A 26,855-nucleotide genomic window follows, 5' to 3' on the forward strand; every position below is an offset into this window, starting at 1 on the left:
ATACCCCTCCATATCTTCATTTTCTGAATGCTGAAAAGAGATCCGTTCCCTCCCCCATGTTCATCATGTACTCCACCATCAGCCTCTTAAAGCAAGGAGACCAAATGGCCATGGGCAGAAAGCTTCAAAACTGGGCCAGAACAAACTTCTACTGTTTTTAAGTTGACTGTCTTGAGTAATTCCTCTATGTATGTGTGTGTGTGTGTGTGTGTGTGTGTGTGTGTGTGTGAGTATGAAGAAAGATTGAATATGACGCTATTACATCACATACTGTCCGCTAACCCTCCCAGTAACTGACACTTGTTTAAAATCATGACTCTAGTGCATCAGCCATTGTTCCTGCTTTTTTGTTTTTTTTGACATCCTTCCTTTTTTTTTTTTCCATCTCATTCACGGAAGAAAAAAGGCCAAGTGAGAAAGCGAGTGTTCCACATTGTTATCTCCTTCTCCCAGTCTGTGTTACTATCCCTGGAGAGCACCCACCCTTGAGTTTCTCAGCCGCGAGTCTCATTAGGAACAAGCTTCATGCATTTGTCTGTTTTCTGTATCTCTAGTTGCTCCACGACCACCTTGAACTCGCCACCTGGGAATCTGTTTCCCTGCGCAGCTAATCTCTCTGCTCACAGCCTGCTGTTCTCACCCGGCTTCCTAGCCTGCCATCTCACTCTCACCGCTGCTGCCTGCAACCCAGGCTTCCCATCTTAGGAGAAAATCTGCACTGTGGTCAGCAAGGCTCGCATGTACAGTGTCATATTATAGGCGCGTGGTGTGGCACATACCTAGAGCTTTCTTTCTCATCTGACATGACTAAAATTGTACACCACGGAGCAGTTCAGATTTCCTCAGCCCTGCAGCCTTGGGCTACCCCCACTGTCCCCTCCTGGAGTGCATCGTGTAGGGACGGTGTATAAACCATTATGTCTAGAGGAGACTTTTCACTGTCTGCCCTTCAGAGCCTGATTTGTTTGGCTTAGCATATTCTCCAGTTTTGCCCAGGCACACACAAGAGTGTCTCTTTCTCTCAAATCTGACTGTGTGATATGTACACATCAGGATTTCTTCGTTCATTGACCAGTGGACATTTGGGCTATTTCCGCCTCTTGGCTACTACAGACAGTGCAGTGATGGGCTTATGAATACAAATAGCCCTTCGTGGCGCTGTTTGCAATTATTTGGGCGTATGGAATCATGGGGTTGTTCTACTTTTAGTCTCGGAGTTGGTCTCTAGCTGCAGTACCACCTTACACTCTCCCAAGACTGGCTCTGCTCTCCCCTTATCATCGACAGTGTTTGCAGCAGCCATCTTTCTGGGCTGGGATGCCATGTCTCAGTGAAGTCTTGTTTTACCTTTGGGAGATGACTCGTGCTGTCCGGTATCCTTAGCAACTTGTATGTCTTCTTTGGAGAAACTCTCAGCCTAGTCTTTTCGTTTTGTTTTGATTTGATTTTAAATCCAATTATTTGGGGCTACAATTCCTTATATATTTAGGATATTGACTGCTCATCAGGTTTATAGCTTGTAAGTACTGCCTTTCCGTCTGTGGCTGTCTTCACGCTCTGTTCATTGTTTCCATCTATTGTTTTGGGAACCGAAGCCAGGGTCTCCTGTGTGTTAGATTAGTTCTCTAGAGTGTTACCTGCTCCCGGTGATTAGTTCTTATAATTGGTCCTCAGTAAATACACACGAGCCCTTCCCTCGTGGCACATTTAGAAGGTTCTCCTGTGGCTTTTATGAATGGTGTGAGAATTGCCCCTTTTGCCTCTCTGCTGTTCCCAGGAGATAAGGCGTGATTGTAGGTAAGATGCTGTAGCAGCCTTCTTTGCTCATTTACAATGGACAGAATTGAGTTGCTCACAGCCCTAGAGGCCAGAAAGGGCAATATCCAGGTATTGTCGGAGCGGGTGTCTCAGAGGGGCTGCCTCGTCTCCTGTCCAGCCTAGGACGCTACACCGTGCAGCGGGGAGAGGCTGTTCTGAATACTAAAAAGTTCAAGAGCCACAGAGAAAACGCAGTCACCTCTCTGTCAACGATGGCGGAGCCTTCAAGACCCCATCACTTCCTAAAGGCCCAGCCTTCAAAAATCATTCCCCAGAGGTGGGCATTTCAGAAAGAGCAGTGCGAGGACAAACAGGAACCACCAGGAGGAAGACATTATTACTGCTCTTCCCTGATTCTGGATTATCAGTGATGTGGAGGCAAACAAATCCTTGGTTCTATTATCATGTTTGTTTAGTTTGAATCTCTGTCATAAAGGTTTACAGCTGATACCAAACACACTCAATGCCCTCTGCATCCTATGACTCAGGAGGTCATGTTTTTTGGTTTTTGGGTTTTTTTGTTTGTTTGTTTTGGGTTTTTTTTTTTTTTTTGGCTGTTTACTGTAAATTAAAGGAGAAAAGTTACTCCATGAGTATACCCTACCTTTTCATTGTGAAAATTTTCAGACATGAATATGTATTGAACTAATCTGCCCAAGTACACATCATTGAAATCCAGCATGTATTCAAATCTGACTTGTTACCCATATCCAAATAAAATTTATTTTTAAAAGATTTTTACTTATCATGTTTCATGTTTTTGTTTGTCTCAGTGTATACCTCTGTACGGGTGTCCTTGAAAGCCAGAATAGCCTGGAGCCGATGTTACAGGCAGTTGTACGCTGTCTGGTGTGGGTACTGAAAACCTTGGAAAGTACAGTAAGCACTCTTAGCAGCTAAGCCATCTTTCCAGCCCCATAAATTAAATTTCTATGTAAATATATGTGCAGGATGATTTCCAGGAACGTGTCTGACAGCCCACCAAGCAGTAACTTTAAAACTCTATTTCATTAATTTCACCATCTATTGTAGTACCATCATATAGATACTGTGTCATACCAAGACAGAGTAAGCAGTAGGAAACATGCTCACACAGTGAAGGGGGCTGGGAAGGCCAAGATCAGGGAGTGATCCACCTGGTGTCTGTTGAGAAGGCTGAACACGGATGGCTCTGGACGGCCTCTTGCATATTGTGTCTCCCCATGGTAAAATGAGCAACTTCTCTTTTCTCAAGACCCCATGGTCCCATCCTGGGCGTTCCATGTCTTAACCCTAATTACTCCCCAAAGACTGCATCTCCGAATACCATCAAAGGGAGATGGGGATTTAGGTACAAGTTTGGAGGTGTGTGGAGGACAGTCCAGTCCAAATCTCCATCTGCCATTAGTGTTCCACGGGGCTGGTCTCCCTTTCTCCCTAAAGAGAGCAGCTATGTGGTTGCATCTTTTTCAACATCTCCCAAAGACCATCCCCAGGGAAAGTAGTGAGGGCAAGCAGCTAGCCCCAGAGCTTCTCTCAGCAAGGAAAGGGGTTAAGATGCCTTGGGAAAATACCCTGATCCGCCATTGGAAGATGAATGCGAGATCATCTGTGGTCTTACAACGAGTGGACTAAGTCCCGGTGTAAATGGTTGACCTTGTATTATGTATATTTTGCCTCAAAAAAAAAAAAAAAAAAAAAGAGTTCCTGTGAGGATGAGTTGGGAAGAGAAGGAAGGGAGATCGGCCACTGACTGCATAACAGAGTGAAGAAAAACAAAGGCAGGGCAGAGACTGGGGTGGAGGACAGACTGCGGGGGGGGGGGGGGGGATAGAAGAACAGAATTATCTTCTACTCTGTTTAACTTGCCTGCCTCCACTCTCCAAAGCCAGGAAAGTTGGGAATGTGTAAAGAGAGAATTTTGTAAGCAAACCCACATGGACACAGCAGCCTGCTGGCCCAATGGTCTAGAAACCCTGTGATGTTGAGATCCAACGCTAGAGATAACCAGTAAACAAACAATCGAGGGGCCTACCTGCTTCCTCCCAGAGTCCCGAGCGGCACTGAGGAGGTTGTGTGACTTCTCATGACAGGTGTGTGATTGAACCAACCCGCCTGACTCAAAGAGTAGGGATCTGACACACGACAAAATGGTGAGGCTTCATTGATACGAGAGGGCCTTCTTTATTAGTTCTCAGTTGTAGAGAAATACGTCCTGTTAGAAAAACAGCAGCCTTTACAGAGGGGCCCTGGGCTCAGGGCAGTGCTCTGCCTCCTAACCTCTCCCTTCAGTAGCAGCCCACCTGGTAGTTCTGAGCCTCAGCTTCCATGCCTTGACTTATAGCAGCTTGAAATTTGTGTGTGTGCGGGGTGGGGGATCAAAATGTACAATGTGGCTTCTAGAGATAAATGGTGACAATGGACATCAAAGCGAATGGGGCCCCTGCGAGTGACTGTTCCAAAGGAAAAGGATGGGGCTCTAGTTTTCTTGTTCTATTAGCCAGTTCTTCACTCCGTTCAAACCTGAGAAACTTTGGCAACCTCAATAACAGAAGGTCATCAGTCTCATTTAAACCTATGGTAGTAGTGTGTTATGTGTCTGTGTTGGGGCCAGTACTATGCCAAGTGCATATAACATCAGGTAACTAGAGGGAAGAATTGTAACGCCCCCCTCTTTAATAGATTAGAAATGAAAGTTTATACAGATTGTAAATGATTGATTTGTCCAAAGTCAAACATCCCAAACATAATCAAATTGAACTGCTGTGTTCTTAACTTTATCATGCTAATTAATTAATTATATCCACCTGGAGTCGTTTTATTATTTCTCATTAAAAATGTTGTAAGCATAGGTGATGGCACTGTCCACACTGTGTTGAAAGCCTGCTCTGTCACAGCTCCAGTTAATACTCCAGCCTGCCATGTCCTCTGAAGCAAGGTGTGTTCCCAAAGATTTAGCAAAGGAGAGACATGGGGCATGCAGGCTCCTACATAGAACAGGAAAGTTCCAACATTTGCCAGACTTTGAGAGAAGTGGAGACCTTTGAAAAACAATGTTAGAAGTCCGTTTCTACGGTGGCACAGGTAGACATTACTTGCCTAAAAAAAAAGAAAAGAAAAGAAAGTTTTATATTTATTTTACCTGTTTGTGTGTGTGTATGTACCCCACATGCATGCCTGGTACCCACCAAAGTCAGAAGAGGGCGCTGGATCCCCTGAAATGTGAGTTACAGGTGTTTGCCAGCTACCATGTGGGTGCTGAAAACCAAAACTTATCATCTCACCAGCCCAAATAGAATTATTAAAGTACATATATAGATACTCACAATCTAATTCAGTGTTTTCTATGCTTGGAATTTCTTTTGTCTCTTTAGAACCTTCAAAACATATTTGGGACTTTTGCAATGTTGCCCGTCTTTTATTTTGCAGCTTGATTGAGGACATTTAAAAAGCTGCTATCTGTCCTTTTCATGCAATTAAACAGACAAACAACCGAGAAGGTCACTGTGAAGGAAGGGATCCAGCAGGTCTGGTCCGGATCTCTGGACCAGAGATACATGCTCCACAGTCTGATTTTCTCCTCAAGGGCCAGTGAAAGCCTTATAAATCAACATTTGAAAACTGCCAGTTTAAATAACTAGCATCTATAATTTAAAAAAATCAGTTATGAGAGGCAGGCAGATTTCTGATTTCGAGGCCAGCCTGGTCTACAGAGTGAGTTCCAGGACAGCCAGGGCTACACAAAGAAACCCTGTCTCGAAAAAAAAAAAATTCAGTTATGATTTCCTCATGTCTCATACTCATTGACCTTAATTATATTTAGAAGAAAATGTTTAAAACAAATCTTGACTATAGAAATTATTAAGTTGACTTTTTCTCCAATAATTCATAAGCTTTGTAAAGGAAAATATTTAATCCTTGCTTTATAAATGTCCAGAATTTTGCCAACATTTCAAATAAATTTGAGGGTTACTGACAGAGAATTCTTACTTTAAAACATCATCAGCTTATCAAATGTATCTCCAATCAATCAGGGATGATTAAACTAGGGTAATGTTTACATTTCATAGAGAAGCAAAATTCATGAAGCTTCTCCACATCTGTCTAAAAGATTTATCATTCATTTGCATTCAGAGAAATTCTTTGTTTTCAGTCATCCAGAATAATTCTCAGCTTATTAACCAGCCAGACTAAATGGTTGGGCACATTTGTGCATCATAATATCAGTGGAAAAGAAAGCCTTTCTAATTTTGTTTTCAATCAAATCCCCCAAATGATGTCTAATGACTCCCAGACGCAGTTACTAAACATTCTACAGTGTCACTTCCAGAAGGAGAAATAAAACTCGCTAACAACATTTTTAGCCATTTTCTTGAAACCTAGAACTGTGCTCTGCCCGACCTTTATGAAGGGTTATGAGTGGATGGACTCCACTGTCACCGAGGCACATGACAGGTATATGTTGCTAAGTCTAGGATTTGTTTTTTAGTTGCTTATAATTCAATGGAGGCAACCTGTACGAAATACTAGGATAGTATTCTTAAAGGGCAGAGTTTGTCTGTTGCATGGCCCATGTAAACACTAGGTCCCTCATGGGTGCTTGCTGGAAAAAAGAACATATATATATATATATATATACACACACACATACATATACACATACATATACACATACACATATAGGTGTGTGTGTGTAAGAAGAATGTTAAAAGTTCCATTGGGAAGGTCCACAGAGGTCTGAGCTCCCTGCCTCCTGGAGTAGGAATGAAAATGTGGCAGAAGTAACAGCTGGTATAAAATTGAAAGATAACTGGAAGGGAACTGAGAGGAAGAGGAAGGGCTTTTGCTTGCAGAGTGAATATTACCAAAAGCAAAGGAAACTACAAGGTATAGTTTAAAGTGAGAAAAATGTGTCTAGCAGCAAAGATGTGTGCAGCAGCAGAAGGCACGCAGGAGGGAGGGAGCCAGGTGTTGGAGACTTCTGGAAGCCAAACTTAACTTGAACTTTGTTCAAGCAGGAGACAAGTTTCATCGAAGGCTGTAGAACAATACCTGATTTTAAAAAAACAGAAGGGGAAGTCACCTGTGCATTGAACACCACTGTCATCTTCCAAAAGAAGCACTATTAGCCTTCAAGGGCTGGCCATGTCAAAACCTATACTTAATTTTTTTCTCAGGCCTTAAAGCTGGTGGATGTGAGGACCTTGTCTGGAGTTTTAGGTGATCTAGCTCAGCCTGAGGTCCTATTACAAAGGGGGTTCCCGTGAACTCTGCCTCCACACTCATCCAGTTGCCTTTGTGTTTCTCTTTATAACTCTTACTGTCCATCAAACCCCGCACTCGCCTCCTCTGGAAGAATTTCCAAGCCTTACGTAGCTTACTCCTTCCCTTTGAAAACCTAACTCTGATGTGTTGAATATACAGTTCATTTCTTTATAGAAAATAACGTGACCTTCAGGAAGGGTTCTACCCCTGCCCTTTCTGTCTCCATTAAAGACCTGCTACCCACCTTCACTTCAACCCTCTCCCAAACCAGAGACTTCACAGGGCAGCACAGTGCCCTCGGGAGAGTCATCCTTCTAAGCGAGAAAGGATTCTTTGAACCTGGAATTCAAACAGGAAATGTAGGATGCAGACCGCCATCTTTCTTTGGCCCCACTTTTCATCAGGGTATGTAGGGCTTCTCCCAGATCCCCACTAAGAAAGAATTACTCTGTATCCGGGTTTCTCTCCTTCCTGTTTCTGGCTTCTGTGGGTTTATTAGTGAATCAGAACTCAAGCTGTGCTGTTACTAGTCTGGGGTCGGGCATTATGAACAGGAAACACTTAAAAAAAAAAAAAAAACAAAGCCTGCAAAAACCATTTTACATTTTTCTGGCTTACTTTTTAAGAACTATTTCTCCCCAATACGTTTTTACTCCTCTCTCCTACCCACGACTAACAGTGGTTGGGACATTGCAACCATTTTGCACACCTAATTCAATTCCTCCAGATGTTAGTGTTCCAGAGCCTTTAAGACACATGATGAGTCGTGGGGAGAGGCCCCATCAAGGGAGTCTGTGGTGCCAGGTGAACAAAGGCACCTTTATCTCCAGGTCCCAACCTGGTGAGAATCACAGCATCGGGGGACTCAAAGCCAACTCTTGTTTGAAAGCAAATTGGGTCTTCCAAAAACACATCCGGGGCTCTGCATACCTGTGAGTGACAGCCTTCTAGGCCCTTGACTAACTGCTGTGTCGGGCTGTGCTTTGGCACGCCAAGTCCTGCCCTCGGGATGCAAATGGAACCAGAGCTCTGAAGCAGGCCTGGGAAGCAAGTCCAGTGGTCTGATTTGCATGGGAAGCTTTACCCTCTGAGTGAAGGCAGCCAAATTCCCTGGGCTCCCCGGCCCTCCGGAAATGCGCCTTACAGGGGCTGGGGGCCCTGGGCCCGACCGCGTGGGTGTGATTTGAATGTTCATCGCCACAGCTGCCGCGCTCAGCCCTGGTCATTGCCATTGGTCCCGCTCCATTTTACTGCCTCGGAATCCTCTTGTGCATGTTCGTGGTTAATACAGCAGCCAGGAGACGCCAGACAGCTCTCAGCACCTGGTTCAAATTTAAGGCTCATTTACACATGATGTCACACACGCATTGTCAGCGCGAGGGAGGTCAGGATGGTTCATTTTGGGAAGGTTTGCATTGTTGAGTCTCTGCAGCACTCACTGCTATTAATGCCTAAACCATCTGACTTGGCTGTCGGGTTTCTGGCATGAGGTAATCCCAGGCACTAGATTTATATGCTGAATGGGAAGCCAGCAAGGGTGGCTAATCATGCTGGTTTGCAGATCTGCACCTCTGGAGCCTTGGGATGGAATTAGAAGGCCACATGGCATGTAGCAAATCACAGGGGTTTCAGAGAGGAGGGGAAATCGCCAGACCTGGAGGCAGGCCTGGGAGGGGCTGCTACCTAAGCCAGGATGCCTGATGAAAGGGTAGAAACCAAAGTACTTGGAACAGGGTCTAGACCAGCCAGTCTTGTGTTTGTGGTCATCATGAAACCTATCTCTCTCCTCATTTCCTATAGAAATCCCAAACCATCTTCTCAGGCCCATTCAAGTCTCATGTTCCATGGAGCCCTCCCTGACCACCTAGCTTATGGTAATTTCTCTTCCGAACGGCCAAAATGCTTCTGTCAATAAAATAAGCAGAGCAACCATTACTGAGTCCTTACTGTCTGTTATCAGCTCCCTGCCCTCTCACGACACTCTAACACAGAAAGCTTATCCTTTGCCTTCTTTAAGGTGATAGAACAGATTCAGGGACAATGTCAGCGCTGACAGGACTCAGGAAGAAGACTGACTGACCCCCAAGACTGGGTTCTGGACCACCCGGTAGGCTGTGTGATTCCGAATCTTCAGTGGTACAAGCTAACAAGGCAGGCTGAGTCCCTGGGATGTGGCACAAAGGTGTTTACAATGATGCTGCTTGATACTTCCTGTCAGAGTCACCGTCCCCTGTGTCCTTGTCCCCTCTGCTAGCTAGTATGCATTTAAATAGCAGTTCAGTCTCCTCAGGGTTTGCTCAGGTGGGAGAATGGAGACCAGCCCCCTTCACTGTCACCAAAGCTAGTTTCCTATGCAAGACACTGAAGTGTTTGCAATATATGGATAGCCACCCTGTCATTTATTATTGTACTATGTCATGTGGTAGCTCCGAGAACACCTTGAAAAGGTAACTGATGGGAGCACCTGAGAGAGTGGTACCCCTCGGAAAGGGTAAGCCAGAGCCAGTCAGTGGGAAGGAGTATGGTAGACACTCCAATCAGAGAGGGCAGCGTGGACCTCAAGGGGAAACTGCCTGCACCTAGGTACAGTTGTGGACATAGTAAGCTGAAAGTGCCCTGAGGAAGGGGGTGGGGCCCAGGTCATACCACAGTTTCCCTGCATTCCTTTTGAGTAGTCTTGAAGACTATCCTGACTCCCACCTTTGGAAGACCCTGCTGAAGTCCGTCAGATGTCTCCTGAGGATCAAGCTGCAATCTATGTGTTCTCTCACCTTGGAACATAGCCACAAACCCTTGAAAAGCAGGCTATTATGGGCCCTTCTCACGGAGCACAATTCACCTTGGTTGAGTGTTCTGTTTGGGAACCCTGCTGCAAACTTAGCTCTATCACGTGCTCCCCACCCTCTTCCTCCTGCTCTCAGCCCAGGAGACTCACCTAAGTAGACTGTGTCTGTGGCTCCTTCACCCCTGGCTCTCCACTGGCTTTTGTTTGTTTTGGGTTTTTTTTTTTTTTTTTTTTTTTTTTTTGGTTTTTCGAGACAGGGTTTTCCTGTATAGCCCTGGCTGTCCTGGAACTTACTCTGTAGACCAGGCTGGCCTCAAACTCAGAAATCTGCCTGCCTCTGCCTCCCGAGTGCTGGGATTAAAGGCGTGAGCCACCACACCGGGTTTAAAATGTTTTTGTTGTTGGTGGTGGTTTTGTTTTGCTGTTTGTTTGTTTGTTTGTTTGTTTGTTTGAAAAGGGTTTTGCTATGTAGCTTGAAATCATGGAAATCCTCCTGCCTCGAGCTTCGGGATCCTGAGATTATAGGTGCTCACCCTTACGCCTTACTCATATTTGTATGTTGAAACGAACCGGCACACCTCAGAACACAGCATATTTAGATAGGACCTGTAGAGAGGTCATTAAATTAAAATAAGAGCCTGTGGCAAGTCCTAACTTAGAGTGACTGTTGTCCTTATGAGAGGAAGAAACGGAAGGTAGTCACAGAGGAAAGACCTATGAGGACATGATGAGATGGTGGCTCTCTGCGGACCAGGAGAAACAAAACCTTCTAAAACTTTGAACTGAAGTAATCCCTGGACCTGAGAGGAAGTGTCTGGGTTTTGTTTTTGTTTTTGTTTTGTTTTTGTTTTTTAAAAGCTATTTGCTCTGTAGTATTTGGCTACATCAGTATTTATCAAATCAATGCATTATTCTACATCCTTTGATGATTCTGCTAAATCTTGCTTAGTACTTTTTATAAGGTCTTTCGTTAAACTTTCTTACGGGATGCTGTGTTCACCAGCTTCCCATCATTGTGACAAAATACCGGAGCCAGTCAAAAGGAGAAAAGACTGACTTTAATTCAAGGTTTCAGTCAATGGTTGGTTGGTTCCACTGCTTTGGAGAAGCAAACCATCATGGGAGAGAGGCTACAGTGAAGAAAAGGTCTTCTCTCAGAAGCCAACACGCAAAGAGGAAAGGGGGTGGCTGGGCCACTGGCTCCTGGCCCCAACCCTCAGAAACAATTCTGAAGAAGTGGCAGTCTGCCTGTTGGGAAATGTTTCCTCAGATGCTGCAAGCTCTGTTTCCCCCATGTCCTGTCTCCTGTGAACATGACAGGAAACACTGAGACCAGACTTCTGGTAAGGCATAGTCAAACAGAATATGGCATTCTTCTTGTGAGCACCTGTCTCTGCCTCCTAAATGACCCAATGTCTCTCAATAGCACCGCAGGCTGCCAACCACTTAACACATGGGACTTGAGGCATCTGGATTCAGAGGAAAGCAGACGTTGTCTGTTTTTTGTTGGGACCCTGTGTGCCTCCTGTCTGCTTAGACTCCACAAGGAGGGCTTGGTGGCAAAGGAAAGAAAGCCCATGAGAGGAGGCAGCTCCTTCTAAGGTGTTCTCCCCGAGTTCTTAGGAAACAAGGGAATCTCATAGTAATTTCCTACAAGACTCAGTTTTTTTACCTGGAATGCATATGTAAGGCAAAAGCTGTGCCTTTGGGTGAGGTTTTAAGGTATGTGCTGGATGCAAATGTGTTTATGTGACCCAACAAGGAAACAGTGTTGTTCTGTTGTACAGCATCTGTAGCCTGTTCCACTGATAACTACGTACAAAGCCCTGGAACCTTTGAGGGTGAGCAAATAGTGTCTCTACTGTGAAAGAGGACCATGAGTGTCACGTAGGAGAGCCTCTGCCGTGTGCTCAGCATCCCCAGCCCCAAATATCCTCACAAATGCCAGATTTTCATCCTCTCTACAAAAACAATCAGCTTTCACTTCACATCAATCTCAGACTGCCCACACACTCAGTAGGGATGGGAGTGGAGCCAAATGAGTCAGGAGGGCCGAGCAGTGCCAATACTGGCAGTGCCGATACTTGCAATGCCGGAGGAGTAGATGGTTCCTTTGGCTTCTGTGCTGTGCTTCCAGTGAGTGCTGCTTCTCATCCGTGTTTTCTTCACCTCTGTAAGCTGAAACACAGCTCCTTACAACTGCGAAGAGAAAGCCTTGGCATTAAACACAGGGATGCTTCTAGAAGGTCCCAGCCACCCAGGTTACAGCTATGAGGGGACATACAAGTATTGAGAACTATAGGACAGCCCAAATAGCATCTCATTGTTGTCTGCTGGAACTTCCTCGAGAGGGCCAGGGGACCAGAACTTACTCTTCAGTCGGACCTCTGAATCACCACTTAGTAGAGCTGCCCCCTGAAAGACACCAACTCCAGGGGCATATGGACCCTTCCTTGTTAGCAGGCTAACAAGATGGATATTCTCCATCCATCTTAAGCCACTAAGGCAGTCTTGTAGGTGAAGAAAAGCATATTGAGAAATGAAATGACCCTCAAGTGAACAGAACAAAAGAAATCTCAGGAAATGAAGATCTAAAAAGAACATGGCTTTCTCTTAAAGATACAGACAACAAAACTCAAGATAAACTTCAAACACACTGCTTTCTTGACCCATCAGAGTGTTGCGGTCACAGGGTAGCCAAGCCCTGAAACCTTTTAATCGGGGCTTCTGGAGAAGCAAAGACAGGTGTGGAAAAGCAGAAGCAACTATGGAGAAGCACAGACCCCTGCTTCCTTGGAAATAGGTGTGGCCAGGAGAATAAGGGAAAAAAATAATAGCAGGAAGTCAGTGTGGGTGGTGAGAGAGGCTGGCCCCTAAAGGCCATCTCTATAGAACTCTAGAAGGCACTCATAGGAAGACAGGCAAAGGTTGCATCTGTAGTTCAGTAGCAGACTGACTGATCACCCAGCATGCAGGTGGCTCAGCCCCCAGCACTGGGAGGAACGAAAGACTGGCAGAGCTTCTTCGTCCACGTGGCAGGCCAGGAAGAAACCACTGCAGAGGGATGTGCGCCCACCCAGACCCCTGTCCCCATCTCACTTCCGGAACAGGTTCCATCTAAAGAAGAAAGAATAAACCACTTATCATGTTGGACTATAGAAGAGACCTACAGAGGAAAGGGGACCAGGAAGGACACAGCAGGAGCAGACATGCAGACAGAACCTATCAACTCATTGCCAGTCACCACGTTACTACACAGAAGTTACACAGTTCCTCCAAGCAAGAGACAGAGGAGGCAAGGCAGAAATAAGAATCTACATAAAGATAAGGAGATAGGAAATGTATCAGCTATTCCTGAAGATAACTAGCTGTCGAGAGGAAGAGGAGAAATGTGGTATTATGTGCCTAGGACGTGTGAAGTAGAATAGGTCACGTGATAGTACAAAGTTGTGAGAAAAGAAAGGATCAAAGTATCTTTACAAGCGAGGATATAATCAAGTGAGGGATGGGGTTGCCATCCCACAATCACAGCTCTGACCCATGATAATTCTTGCCTGAAAGAATTACAGGGATAGAAATGGAGAGGAGCCTGAGGAAAAGAAGGTCCAGTGATAGGCCCAAAGTGGGATCCAGCTCAAGGGGAGGACCCAAGGCCTGACAATATTACTGAGGCTATGGAGCACTCACAAAAAGGGACCTATCATGACTGTCTTCTGAAAGACCCAACAAGCAGCTGAAAGAGTCAGATGCAGATGTTTGCACCCATCCAATGGACAGAAGCAGCTGACCCCTGTTGTTGAATTAGGGAAGGCTGAAAGAAGCTGAGGAGAAGGGTAATCCTGTAGGAGGACCAGCATTCTCAATTAATCTGGACCTCTGGACCACCAAGCAGACAGTATACACCAGCTGACATGAGGCCCCCCCAACACACATGCAGTCGAGTACTTCTGGGTCTGTATTCATTCAGAAATGACGCACCTAACTCTCAAGAGACTGGAGGTCCCAGGGAATTTAGAGGTCAGAGAGGTTGAAGGGTGGGGACATCCACGAGGAGACAGAGGGGTAGGGAGGAGGTATGGGATGTGGAACAGTCAAAGGGTGGTGGTGGGGGGGATGGAATAAAATATGGAGTGTAAAAAAATAAAAAACAATAAATAAATAAATAAACAAGTGAGGATATATATAACATATAATGTAAAGTTAGGTTCTGATGAACAAAAGGCATATATTCTAATATGCCAGGGAAACCACACAAAAGAGCTTAGATACAAATCACATAGTGGTGATGAAAGTTAATCAGAAGAGATGCTTAGCCCAAGAGAAAGCAGGAATGTAGATGGATCAGCAGCAATCGTCATCATGATGCTTGGTTTGAGGTGTGAGGTTTAAGCCCAGAGCCTCATTCTAAACAAGCTCTATGCTACTGAGCTGCATCCCAGCTAGACATAAGAGACTTTAACTGAAGCATATTAGTAGGCACATTAAATATGCATACTTTAACACATTTGTTGGAGTGTACAAATAAAGCAATATTACTCTTATGTACTGTCTAGAAGAAACCGACTTTCAATATAAAGGTATAGATTGGCTTTTAAAAAATGAAGATATTCCAGGAAAACATAAGCCCAATGTAAGCTGGGGTGTCTACATTCATATCAGACAGAGTAGATTTCATAATAAGAAATGTTATGGGGGAAAGACACAGAATTCAGAGATAAAAGTTATATAAGATGTTATAACTCCCTGGTGGTATGCACCTAGCAATGTTTCAAAATACAATGGCACACTACCATTATCATTGGGGAAATATTCCTCTCTATAGAAGAGATAGCATAAGCAGATAGAAAATCAACAATGCAAAACCCCAACCCCCCTACTTAATTGACACTGTTTATAACTCTATGCAGCAATAGCAGACTATGTATTCTTTGCAAATGTGCTTGTAGCATTCCTCAAGACAGAACATATCTATTAGACTACAGTGAAATTTAAGTCAAAATTGTTAATGGAAAAGATTCCTAGAAACCCTCTAATTTTTCAGTACTCAGCAGCATGTTTTCAAATAACCCAGGAATCTAGAAAAAATGTAAAAATACATCATCTAAGCTTCGTCTCATGGCGGAGGGGAATAGTGAGAAAGAACAAACTAAACTCAATACAAGGGAAATAAGAGTGGAAACCAATAAAATTGAAAACAGGAAAGAAAAAAAAACCCAACAGAGAAAGATTAATAACAGGAAAACCTGGTTCTCTGAGAAGCCCAATAAAATGGGTAAGTGTCACAGACAGGAGGAAAGTATCCTGACTTTGCCTGCAGACCAAGAGTTGTATCTTAGACTGAACCGTGGCTGCAGTCTGTGCTTGACCTTAATGCCACCCAATCTGACTGCAGCGGCCTCCAGTGGCCTCCCCAGAGTTAAGGGGAGAAAAGTTGGGAGCCCTTTGGCACCTTTTCTTCTGCAATGGCGTCCTTCTGGCCTGAACTGTGGGCAGCAGTCAGTTTTGGCCTTGCTCTCTTTTATTTCATCCTTAGTCAGTGGGTGGAGGCCAAAATAGAGAAGAGCTCTCGGGAGTGTGTGTGTGTGTGTGTAGGGGATGTAGTGTGTTTGTGTGTGTGTGTGTGTGGGGAATTTGGGGGGGGGGGTGTAGTTCGCTCTTGTGTTTGACCTCCCAGGTGTGCCTTCTGTCCTCCCATGTTAGCCACTTTGAGCCTTGAGTAATTTGTTAATCTTTTTTTATTCAGTTCCATTTAATTTTCTTAAGTTCCCTAGACTCTCTCCTATTCTTACTCAACTCTAAGTCCTTCTTTATATTCTGTCTCCTTTGACTTTCTTTCCTTAGGTTCCAGGATTTGGGGTTCCCTGGGATATTAGCTTTCTGGTGAATTCAAGAAACTATACAGTTTTGGAGCTTGCTGTTGTCAGAATGGGAAAGTCACAGCTTACTGCACACCAGGCAGGAGTGGGACTCGCCCATCCTCATATCCAATTAAGCCTGTGCCTTTGCTTTTCAAATGTGTCTTGGCTATCCTTACATATCCAGTACCTTAAAAGCACTTTCTTTAGGTTCTCTGTGTTCCAAACTCAAAACAAACAAAGCAAGCAAACAAACAAGCAAAACAACCCTTTAGATTAAAATGGTGTTAGAGCATGGAGACTCGCTTGGGTCTCAGATGTTGAAACGCCACCCCCAAGATCTGAATGTAGCAGCTGGGGCAGAGGGTGTGCTTAGAAGCACCTTGAAGGTCGCCCTGCTTCCAAGTCCTACACACTTTGCTTGGTGCTTTGAAATTCATTTGAGTGAAGGCAGCCATTTGTAGAATATAAATGGATGAAATTGTGTGAGAGGAAGGAGAGACGCTCATTGCTCTTCCAGAGGATCCAAGTTCAGTCCCCAGCACCCATGCCAGGCAGCTCACACCACCTGTAACGCCAGCTCCAGTGAATCGAATGCCCTCTTCTGGCCTCAAGCATCCATACAAACGTAGCACACACACACACACACACGGACACACACACTCACACGGACACACACTCACATGGATACACACATAAGTAAAACTAAATCTTCTAAATGTATGCTGCCTGAGCTTAGCTCACTAGCATGATACTTCCCTTGCCTGCACGGATCTCTCTGCTCAGCCCTTGGCACTGTGAAATGAGTGTACATCAATAACTAAGATGTACATCATTTGCATTGGAAATATGAGCATACAACCCTCACTCCACTGACAGATGAAAGTCATAGAACTTGATGGCTTTGTGTCAAAGTAGAGAGGCAGATGGGAAGCACAGAGGTGGCTCCGGCATCACTGGCACAGAATTGAGAACAGCAGGTAGTAGAGAATGAAGACCCTGAACCTCTCTCTGGTAGAGACCAGGAGAGGAAGGAAAGACCCAGGCTCTCCTCTGGATTCATGCTTGAACCTTCCACCCAAAGGAAAGCCTGGCTAGTCCCAAACTAGCTTCTTGGAGCTCAGCATCATCAGGTGGGATCCTGAGTGTTCCTAGGCATTGCTCCTGTGGCTCTGCATCGGATAGAAGAACCACCCGCAAGTTCAGAAAGGAGTTCCCAAGAGCAGAAAGGAAACAACGAAGAGTAAAATAAAAAGGAAAGAACAAACAGCAGCATGGAAGAACTTGGTGTTTCCCACAGACAGATGTAGAAGGAGAAAGGGTTGCAATTCTATAAAGTCTGATAGTCCTTAAATGACCTGGGACATTTTGCAGGCCAGAGACTTAGGAAGCACAAACACCCACTTGCAGACCTAGGTTTTGATTTTTGTTTTATGCAGCATTTTTATGGTGAATTAATATTTAATTTTTAACCAGCTCCGACACCTCATTAAGGGAGGAGGGCTGTTCTTTGCCAAACTCTTCCCAGGAAACCTGCTGGCTTGAATGGAGGTGTCAGCAAACATTTCCCAGTGTGTTCTAGTGGGGAAATATTTATTTTGTAACACTCCTCCCTAGCCTAAAATACAATTATGTGACATATTTTATACGGCCAAGGGGATCTGGGCTGAGAGTGTGTATCCGCACTGCACCCTAACACTGAGAAACATGTTCTAGGCAGGTTTTTCCTTTGGAATGGTCTGGGTGATGCATCCAGAAGAGTGGTGCTTCATGGGAAATTCTCTTTTGCCCTGATAAAAATAAATTCATTTGGAAACACAGAGCGTATTTGGTTTGGAAGCTTGAATGCTGGAGAATCTTTGAAGGACGCAAACAGGAATGAGAAATAGCCACTTGCTCCTGAACGCTCACTTACTACTGGCCTCCAAAAGCACCCAGGCTCCACTCCAATGGTTGCCACAACTCTCTACAGCTAGTTTTCTAAAACAAGAAAAGTTTTTCCATATGATCACATAGATAGATTAGATAGATAGATAGATAGATAGATAGATAGATAGATAGATAGATAGAGATTTTAAACTTTTTGTAGGATAACAGTTAGAGCAAGATAGAAAGGACCCTTCAACAGAATAGTTAGATTTAAGGCCATATCTCAAGCACTTTACCTGTAACTGATGGTCCCAGTACTACTGCCCAGGATCTGTGGACAGACACCACAAACACTCAACAACCATGGGGGAAACCGGCTGCACCACCAGCTGTGTCAGCAACATTAATACAAGTCACATGTTCTGTGGGGTAAAATGTGATTGTCTGCTAAGGAAAGGCTCTGTCAGGAGAAGCAGGAGAAAATAAACAGGAAGAGCCACCAGCCTTCTGGCCATCTCCTTCCATGTATTTAGAACATGTCTCTGGGAACACCTCCTAGCCTTGGTGCATGGTCTCATTGTCCCCATCTCAAGGGGGGGGGGAGAGAGAGAGAGAGAGAGAGGAAGAAGGAGGAAGAAGGAGGAAGAAGAAGAAGAAGAAGAAGAAGAAGAAGAAGAAGAAGAAGAAGAAGAAGAAGAAGAAGAAGAAGAGGAGAGGAGAGGAGAGGAGAGGAGAGGAGAGGAGAGGAGAGGAGAGGAGAGGAGAGGAGAGGAGAGGAGAGGAGAGGAGAGAGAGAATGCTTAAGAGTAGGGGGGCATTTCTGTTGTTCCTCTATCTGGAATGTGTAGCAAGTTGAAAACACTGGAGAGAGGTGCACGTGTATAAATTAAGGCAGAACTAGAATTAATATTACTAAAAGAGGTCGACCAGAAAGCCTGCTAACTAGTGTCCCACTGTTAGACTGGGTATCAATTTAAAAAGGCCTTTTTATTGAAAGACAGTTGTATTTATATAATAATGATGCCATAAAACATCTTTCGAAGAAGTTGGATAATTTATGCATATGAACAAAAATCCAGTTCTGACACATGAACTCAACAGGAAATATAGAAATGGACATTTAAGTAAAAGTTTCTGTATCAATTTATGATTCATTCAGCATGACCTGTCATCTGAGCCGTGACTGGTGGAGGCCACAATGTCGGCATTTTTCTGTGAGGAAGCTACTTCCTGCCTCCCACATCCTGGTTTGCTTTAATAATTTATTATGATGCCTTCATTCACCCATCCATATCCCTAAGCCAGTTTTTAGCTGCCAGTCCCCCTTGTGAAAGGAGTGCAGATTTCTGCCTTATATCTTGCAGGGTCTAAAGCATCGTCTTTGCTTTCTCTCACTAGGTTTGCCCAACGCTCCAAGGTAGAAAAGAGAAGAAGTCCTGTCACTCTGAAACCTGAAGCAGACTTTCTGTTTATCTCTCTTACATCATTCAAAAAATTTATAACTATAGTTTTGTTTCAGTTTATCATTCATCTTTCCAGGAAACAAATTAGCCATTTTTTTCTTGGCTATACAGAAGCCATTCGATTTTCCGTAGATTATTATTACTATTATTACTATTATTATTATTATTAATTTTCTCTGGCCTTTCTTCAGCTCCATTTTGCTTTCCCAGCAAAGGCATAAAAAAAAGTTGTTTTGGAAAATAACCTCACATGAATTACTATTTTTCCTGCTTCATCAACCTCTAGTTTGCCATATGAGCAACTGTTGGTAAAGCCAACATTGAGTCATGAGTAAATAAATCCATTTCAAATAGAAGTGTTGACAGAGACTTGGTGTACTAATTTGCTAACCCTTCTGGGATCTGTGCACACATATAAGTAATTTAGTGCACACCCACACAACTGTGGAGCATCCGAGGCGGTGACGATTACACGCCCACCCATAGCAGCCATGAAGTGATCAACAAGTCGTAAAGTAGACGTGCACTAAGCCAGATTTATAGATGATCCTTACTGAGAATGGAGCATGTGGGTCAATGTCAAAGAATCAGAAGAGTTGCCAGGCATGTAAGCAAACTCCACATCCCTGGATCGGTGACATCTGAGCTAGACAGGTCAAGCTGTTGTCTTTCTTGTAAACTCAGTACATCAGCTGCACCGGGTATGACGTCAGTGGGTCTGGGCTCTGGCTCTGGAAGTAGGGAGCCCTGGCCATTTGAGAGACTTTGGCTTCTGAAGGGACTAACATGACCACATCCCCGTGCCCCCGTGCATGTAGTGAGCTCACACATGTGTATTATAATGCAAACGCTCTGCATTTTAGCTTTCACGTGTTCTTGGTCAGAAAAAAAAAATGGTGTATTTACAAACACCCACTGAGCAGTGCCACAGTGGAAATCAGGCTGAATGAGACTCTGAAGGCAGAAGGACTGGACATGCCTAGGGCCAGCGGAGACAGGCATTAGAAAGAACTTTCATGTGAGCCTCAACAAGGGGAAGGCAGGGAAACATCCCTGAGTACACCCATTCTTGCCTTTTTTTGAGGCAATTTCCTCTAGTTTGGGGCTTTAGAGAGATAGAGGACTCTGATAGGAGATGACTGATAATATTTTTTTTTTGTTTTGTTTTTGAAGGCTGCTAAATCACCCGTAATAAATGTTCCTTCCCGACCGTAATCTGCCAAGTTCCTCTCCTCTTCCTTGGGGCACATGCATCCATCTGGTTTTGCTCTTCGGTGAAGAGGGAGATAGGAGGAGCTGGGGCGAGATAGCCAAGCAAATGCATTTTCCCTGGACCCTGTCCCAGGTTAGGGTCCCTCTGGGGGATTTCAGGACAGCTCATCCTACTGCACCCTGCCCTGGACTCAACATGAGTGTCCGCACTGCAAAACAGAGCTTTCTGAGAAGATCATTTAGGGGTGTGTATATATGTGTGTGTGTGCGCGCGTGCGCACGTGTGTCTGTGTTGACACAGGTCTTACCATGTATTATTGGCTAGTCTTATACTCCTTGCCATCCTCCTGCCTCTGCTCTCTCAGTTCAGGGATTGTAAGCAAAAGCCCTCACACCCTGCTGAGAATGGCATGTTAATACGAAAGGTTTTCAGGCCAGTAAAATTTCCAAGAATTTTTTTGGGAAAAAAAAAAAACAGCATTAAGTCAAAATTCAAGTTTGACGACAGTCCAAGCCTCGTCAAAATGCTTTTATTTTGTTAGGTGAGAACATTAAAAAGAAAATTCCTGTCTAATGACACCAGTTCTCCCTAAATGAAAGCACATTTTTGGGGCTGGAGGTGTGGCCCAGTTGGTAGAATGCTTGTCTAAAGTGCAGAAAGCTCTGGTTTCTGTCCTCAGTACCCCAAAGTCAGGAGACAGTAGAAAGGTCAAGAGTTCACTCTCTGCTACAAAGCAAGTTCAAGGACAGCTTTGACTACATGAGACCCCATGTCCAAAGATGTACAGGCAGGGGAGAAAGCACATTTCAACTACAAAGTAATAATGGAAGGGTAGACTTCCAGAATGAATGGTCGTCCTTGAAATGGAGGAAATGGTTTCTGAAAAGCTTCCTACCTTTATCTTGCTGGTACCGGGTGATGGTCATTTGATAAGTACCGCATTAACTCAGAGGGATGCCAAGCTAAGGGCTGCAAGCTGAGTTCCTGCAGAAGCTCAGAGAGAATTGATGCCGGAGGGACAAGTAAATGCCCTGCCTTGGTTTGCAAATACTTCTATCTTGCTTAGACTCTGGTAGCTTGGCTCTCTGAGCCCCCAGCCCTTGACTGACTGAGTGTTGGCCTCTGGATGGGCTGCTCAAGACATCAGGGCAGCCGTTGACCTAAACGAACTGGCTGGTATTTACAGCCGTATTGTATCGCCTCGGTTTTCATACATCAAGGCAAACAGCTTCCTTTGGGGATTGGAAATGTTGGTCAGTTGGTTGAGCACAAGGCCCTGGGTTCCACCCAGCACTGTATAACTAGGATATGCCAGTGAGTGCCTGTAATCTTAGCACTTGGGAAGCAGAGGCAAGAGGATCAAGAAGTTCAAGGTTATAGTGTTTAAAAAAAATCAGGTGCTATGCCAGCCTGCCTTCAGCAACTCAGCGACAGCGGCTTGCTTTGTCCCCTGCCACCACCAGGTGCTGTACCTTTCCACTGTTGCTTTTTTTTTTTTTTTTTTTTTCAGTTTTTCCTATGCAACACTAGAACCCTTTAAAAGCACTCTTTCTTGTGTTCCCCCCCCCATCTCATTCTCTCTGTCTCCTGGTCCTTCTGTCTGTTCTGTCTGTCTGTCTGTGTCCCTCTCTCATGTCCCCATTCCAAGATGGCCTTTCACCACCCCCAAATAAACATCTTATGTGAGACCTTTTGCGTGTTATGATCTCTGCTGCATACCTTAGCCAGACCCAGCCAGGTGCCTTCCACTGATAAATCCTAACACATATATAGCTACAGAGTGAGTTAGCAGCCACCTGGGCTACATACAACCCTGTATCACATGCGGTTAAAACCCCATATCAGGTAAGGACAATGTGTTTAAAACATTAAACTCTCAGCACCCGCTTCACCAGAGGAGGCCCCTCTTTGCCATGGAAGACACCACGTGTCAGCACATTTTGATTAATCACAGCAGCCATCTCAGCTCACTCTGGAAAGGGTCAAAGTGCCAGGTTAGGGGATGAAATATGCAAAGCCCGCGTTTCTATTTTTGGTCACGCTCTACAGCGTGCTTCCTAGAAAAAGCTGCCACAGCACAGCAGGCTGCTGATAGACCCAGGTTCTCTCTTCTTGTACTGTGATGCATGCAGAAAGGCCACTCTCCTGGTGCCTGGGGTCTCCAGTGGTAGTGGAAAATGGGTTCCAGGCAGGCCTGAGACCCCTCATGGCTTTCCGGATTCTGTCCAGATTCTCTCTCACACACACACTTTGAAGAGCTTCAAACCAAGTGAGTTGGAATCACCAATTAGGGAAACATTCGGCTGGGTCAAGACCTGCAGAGGAGAAAGCCTTTGTCTTCAGCTGTTTCCATTGTGTTCTGCCTAGCTGCCTCTGGGTTGTTTTGTAAAAGTATGTATTACAGGAGGAAATAGTATTTTCTTCTTAAAACAAACAAACAAACAAAAACCAAACCAAACCAAACCAAAACCAAACAAACAAACAAACAAAAACCCCCAAAAAACAGTGTTCTCTTTTGGCATCATACTGGGACAAGGACAGGTGTCATCCAGTGGTAACAAGAAACTAGGCCATTCATGGCTTCTCATTGGCTTTCAAAAGCCCAGCCCAGAGCCCTCCCATGGTCCTCATCTGTAAGGCTCACACTGTCCACTGGAGTTGTTATTTCATTCAGCTGAAAAGTTCTCTGTGCACACACACACACACACACACACACACACACGCCAACCTGTGATGCTTCGTATGTTTATCTGGCGAAGCTCATCACAGCTGTCAGGTGGTTAGCCTTGGCAGCCGGGTTAGCACTGAGAAAGTGTGCCCTTCCTGTGAGCACCTCAAGTGTGGTTTACGGACTTGAAAGAAGGACCGGTGACGGCCGGTTGTGAGTGTGTGTGTGTGTGTGTTTGTGTGTGTGTCACAGTTGCCACTTTTCATCCAGCTTAACTTAAAGCAAAAAGATAGAAAAGCAATTTGCTGTTGTTTTGGAAGCTTTCCTCTCAGGACAGTTTAACATTTTGTAAGCACTTGGTGCTAGTGGACAGATGGGCGTGCTGATGCCAATCAGGTGACTTCAAAGCCCTGAGTGTCCAATCCCAGAACCCTTGCTGATGGGGAAATGAAGCTCTGAGACTCTGACGTGGTGTGTGGCACCAGCCCCCCTACACCTCAAACCCCCCACTTAGCACCTGCCAATCTCCTGTCCTCTCTGAAAGAGTCTGTTTTTCTCCCTGCTGGCTCCCCACTACTCCAGGGGTTTCCTCCACGCTGTCAGTCTTAGTCTTTCTGCTGCTAGAAGTGTTTTCTCAGGCTCAGAATCACTGGGAGTGGAAAAACCAGTCAGCCCCAGCTCCAGCCACAAACCCGCCCTTGCCCAACAGCCTGGGGCCTTCCTTTTAGCAGGACTACTAGGACTGAAGCACTGTCAACTTGGGTCCTGCTCCTAATCTGTTGGACATCATCCCCCTCCATGGTGGTGTCCCTAGCCAGGGCAGACACTCCTGCGATCCCAAGAGATTCCCGGAGCCTAGCCCATGTGTCTCATGCCTAGCCTGAATCAGGACACTGAGTCCACAGGCCAAGGTTCCTTGCTCATTCAACTGTGGCAGCAACAGTGCATGCATCAGATGGTGCGGGTTTCAAGTCTGTATAATGAGAATGAGCTTAACTGCTTTCCCGTATGGCTTTTCGGGACCTTCTCCACTTCCCTTCCCCATGAAATGTAGGGTGAGTCATGGCTGGAGAATCTTGCTTCTCCCCCACTGCCCCTGTGTCTCCAGCAGCAAAGAGGATGGCTTCCTAGGGCTTCCCTTCCTGGCAGTAAACCTCATCCTTCCCAGGACTCTAATAACTGGTCCAGGGAGAACATCAGGGGTTCTCCTTTAAGCCCTGCTCCCACCAGGAGGGAGGACCAGTGTCTGCTACAGACCCAGAGTCCTAGGGTAGGGGGGCAAGGCCATAGAACAATGGGGCCAAGTGGATGGAGAGAGCTGTCCTCTGAGTCCTCTGGCCCCGGACAGACAGACGCCTCTCTTCTAAACTCATGCCTGTGTAATCTGAGGTCCTGTAGTGAGCTATTGATAAGGAAGGCAGAGACTCAGTCCCTAAGTTACTCTGCCAGGGCTGCTGTAACTAGCACACTTGTGGCCCAGCGATGGAAATTCACAGTTTTAGAGGCTGGTAGGCAAGATGCAGATTCAGGTTAGTGGGACCAAGGAGGGATAGATCTGTCTCTGGTTTCTCTCCTTGGCTAGCAGAGGGCCACCTCGTCCCCAGGTCTTCATGTGGTTTTCCCTCCATACATGGCAGAGTCTAACATTTCTCTTTTTATAAAAACATCAGAACATTGGATTAGAGCCCATCTCACTGACCTCATTTAACTTATCTCTCTGTAGACTCATCTCCAAATAGTCACATCCTGAGACACAGGAAGTTAGGACTCTAGCGTGTGTGTTGCTGAGGGTGGGAGCAGAGTTACATAGCAGTCTCCTATCATGAAAGCCCATTCGAAGATGCTCTGTGGCCTGGAATGGCTATGTTAGGCAATGTTCTCCCCCCCCCCCCCATCCCTTCTTCTGTGCCTTCCATTCTCCCCTTCTCTCTTGTCTCTTTTTCTCTCCCTGTTTTCTTCTCTCTGTCTCTTTCCCTTCCTCTTTTCCTTCATCCCTTGGGATGAAGTGTTCTATTGTAGATACTCCTGATCTTGCTCTGCCTTCTTAGATAACACTACAACTGTAACTCAGCACACATCATAGGTTGGTCAAGCTGACTGGAAGCACAGGAGAGCAGGATAAGTGACTGTCCTGTCCTTCCTACCTCCCCAGCACCTGGCAGACACTTGGAAGTCTCTTGTCTCACTGTGTTGGGTTCAAAGTCTCTCTTGCATACCTTTCTCTCTCTCTGACTCTCATTCTTCATAAGAAAAGAAGAGAGAGAGACAGAGAGACAGAGAGAGAGAGACAGAGAGAGAGAGAGAGAGAGAGAGAGAGAGAGAGAGAGAGAGAGAGAGTTATAAGGAGAGATGAGTTTCTGGGAGAGGGACACCCCTGAGCTGGAGAAGTTTAAGGTAGGGGCGGGGCTGAGAAGAGCCAGGACATTAGCCTGGACTCTGAAATAAGTAACAGGTTCTTGTGGTACTGAGGGAGCCTGGAGGCCTGCATGAGCGTTGATATGCTAATAGGTACCACCGACAGCCAAGTATCCCCTCTTCCTGTGATAAGGGAGCTATCCTCCTTTGGTAGAGGGGAACTGGTTTTACAAGTTCCTGAAGAATGCTGGCTTTTCTCTAACCACCGGAATAAGGGGAAATGGGGTGGGTTTCCTTTGAACCCAACTCTAGGTAGTTCCAAGGAACCTCAGTCCCTTTTGCCCGCTTTTGGGAGAGTCACATGCCATGTACAGTGTTTCACTGCAATCACTGGCACTAGAGAACGGAAGCACTTTCTTTTCTTACTCTAGGCTATGTTTATGGCAGAGAGCCTTATCAAACAGGACCAGTTAGCAGAGAAAAGCATATGCATCTATTTAGTGTAGATGTCCAGAGGGCCAAGGAATTCCACAAAATCACACCACACAACAGACCTTGAGAGAGATCTATTGGGGGACAGGGGTATACAAAAGACTGCCTCTGAGTGTGCGGGTGCGTGTGTGCGCGAGTGCGTGTGCATGTGCGTGTGAGTGTGTGTGTGTGTCTGTGTGTCTGTGAGGGTGGGGGACATGGAAGGCTTTATAAAGGGTATGGCCCAAGCTTTATAAAGGGTATGTCACATTCACATAGGGAAAATCTGTGGCCTGGGGTGATAGTAGAAGTGCATTGCATTTGGCTGCTGGTGATGACGTAGCCCTGGCAATGAGTCCCGGAAGGCGGGATGGGAGATGGGGGATGTGCATTTAGTTCTGGAGTGTGAGTGGTTCTCACGTTACCAACATAATGGACCACGGGTGCCTTCAGACATGAAGACCCAAGGAAACAGAGAACCTAGCAAGGATTTTTTTATTCAATGTTCTCCTTTAAAAACCTTCTCTCCATGGCTTCTGTCAGAGAGCCGGAGTACAGTTCTAGCACCCGCATGGGATATCTCCTGACCACCTATAACTCCAGCTCCAGGGGATCTGACACCCTCTTCTGGAGTGTGAGAGCACCTCTATGTGTGTGCACAGACAGACAGACAGGCAGGCAGGCAGGCAGACACACACACATAAATCTTGAAGCTCATTCACATTTCTACGTAAGTGAGCATATGGTAGGAAGGAATGTGTTACAAGTTTGATGCTCCGTTTATTTTATACTTGAACATTGACAGCTGCTTAGAAAGTCACAAGTGTTCAAACAGATCCACAACTGTTAAAATAAATGTTCTAGTCAAAATACATTATATGAGATTCTCAAAGAATTAATAAAAATACTATATTGAAACATCAACGTTGAAGTAATAGTTGAAGTTCTCGACCAAACCATTATGGGCTACCTATCTTGAGCAGATCCTGAAGGGTCATGGTCTCCCTGACTTAGCCAGGCAGTCTTTGCTGTTACATCAAATGGTGCTCATGGCTGCAGGTACTATCCTTACTGTCATAGCAGTAATAACACTGGTTATCTCAGTTATCTCACA

At 45.3% G+C, this 26,855-nt stretch overlaps 1 protein-coding gene and 1 long non-coding RNA gene across 2 annotated transcripts in view; one reads left to right on the forward strand and one right to left on the reverse strand.

The window, feature by feature from the left end:
* Slc38a6 (solute carrier family 38, member 6) overlaps positions 1-2,554 on the forward strand; it is a 75,260-nt gene extending 72,706 nt beyond the window's left edge. The window contains exon 17 of the transcript XR_381537.4: positions 555-2,554. The gene's annotated coding sequence lies outside the window, so the exon portion shown is untranslated. The remainder of the gene's footprint in view (positions 1-554) is intronic.
* Positions 2,555-4,630: 2,076 nt separating this feature from the next.
* D830013O20Rik (RIKEN cDNA D830013O20 gene) overlaps positions 4,631-26,855 on the reverse strand; it is a 45,489-nt gene continuing 23,264 nt past the window's right edge. Inside the window, exons 3-4 of the long non-coding RNA NR_046013.1 lie at positions 11,936-12,046; positions 4,631-4,896 (exon numbers count right to left, since the gene is read on the reverse strand). This is a non-coding gene — a long non-coding RNA (RIKEN cDNA D830013O20 gene). The remainder of the gene's footprint in view (positions 4,897-11,935; positions 12,047-26,855) is intronic.

Source organism: Mus musculus, chromosome 12, assembly GCF_000001635.26.
Source record: "Mus musculus strain C57BL/6J chromosome 12, GRCm38.p6 C57BL/6J".
Taxonomy (NCBI): domain Eukaryota; kingdom Metazoa; phylum Chordata; class Mammalia; order Rodentia; family Muridae; genus Mus; species Mus musculus.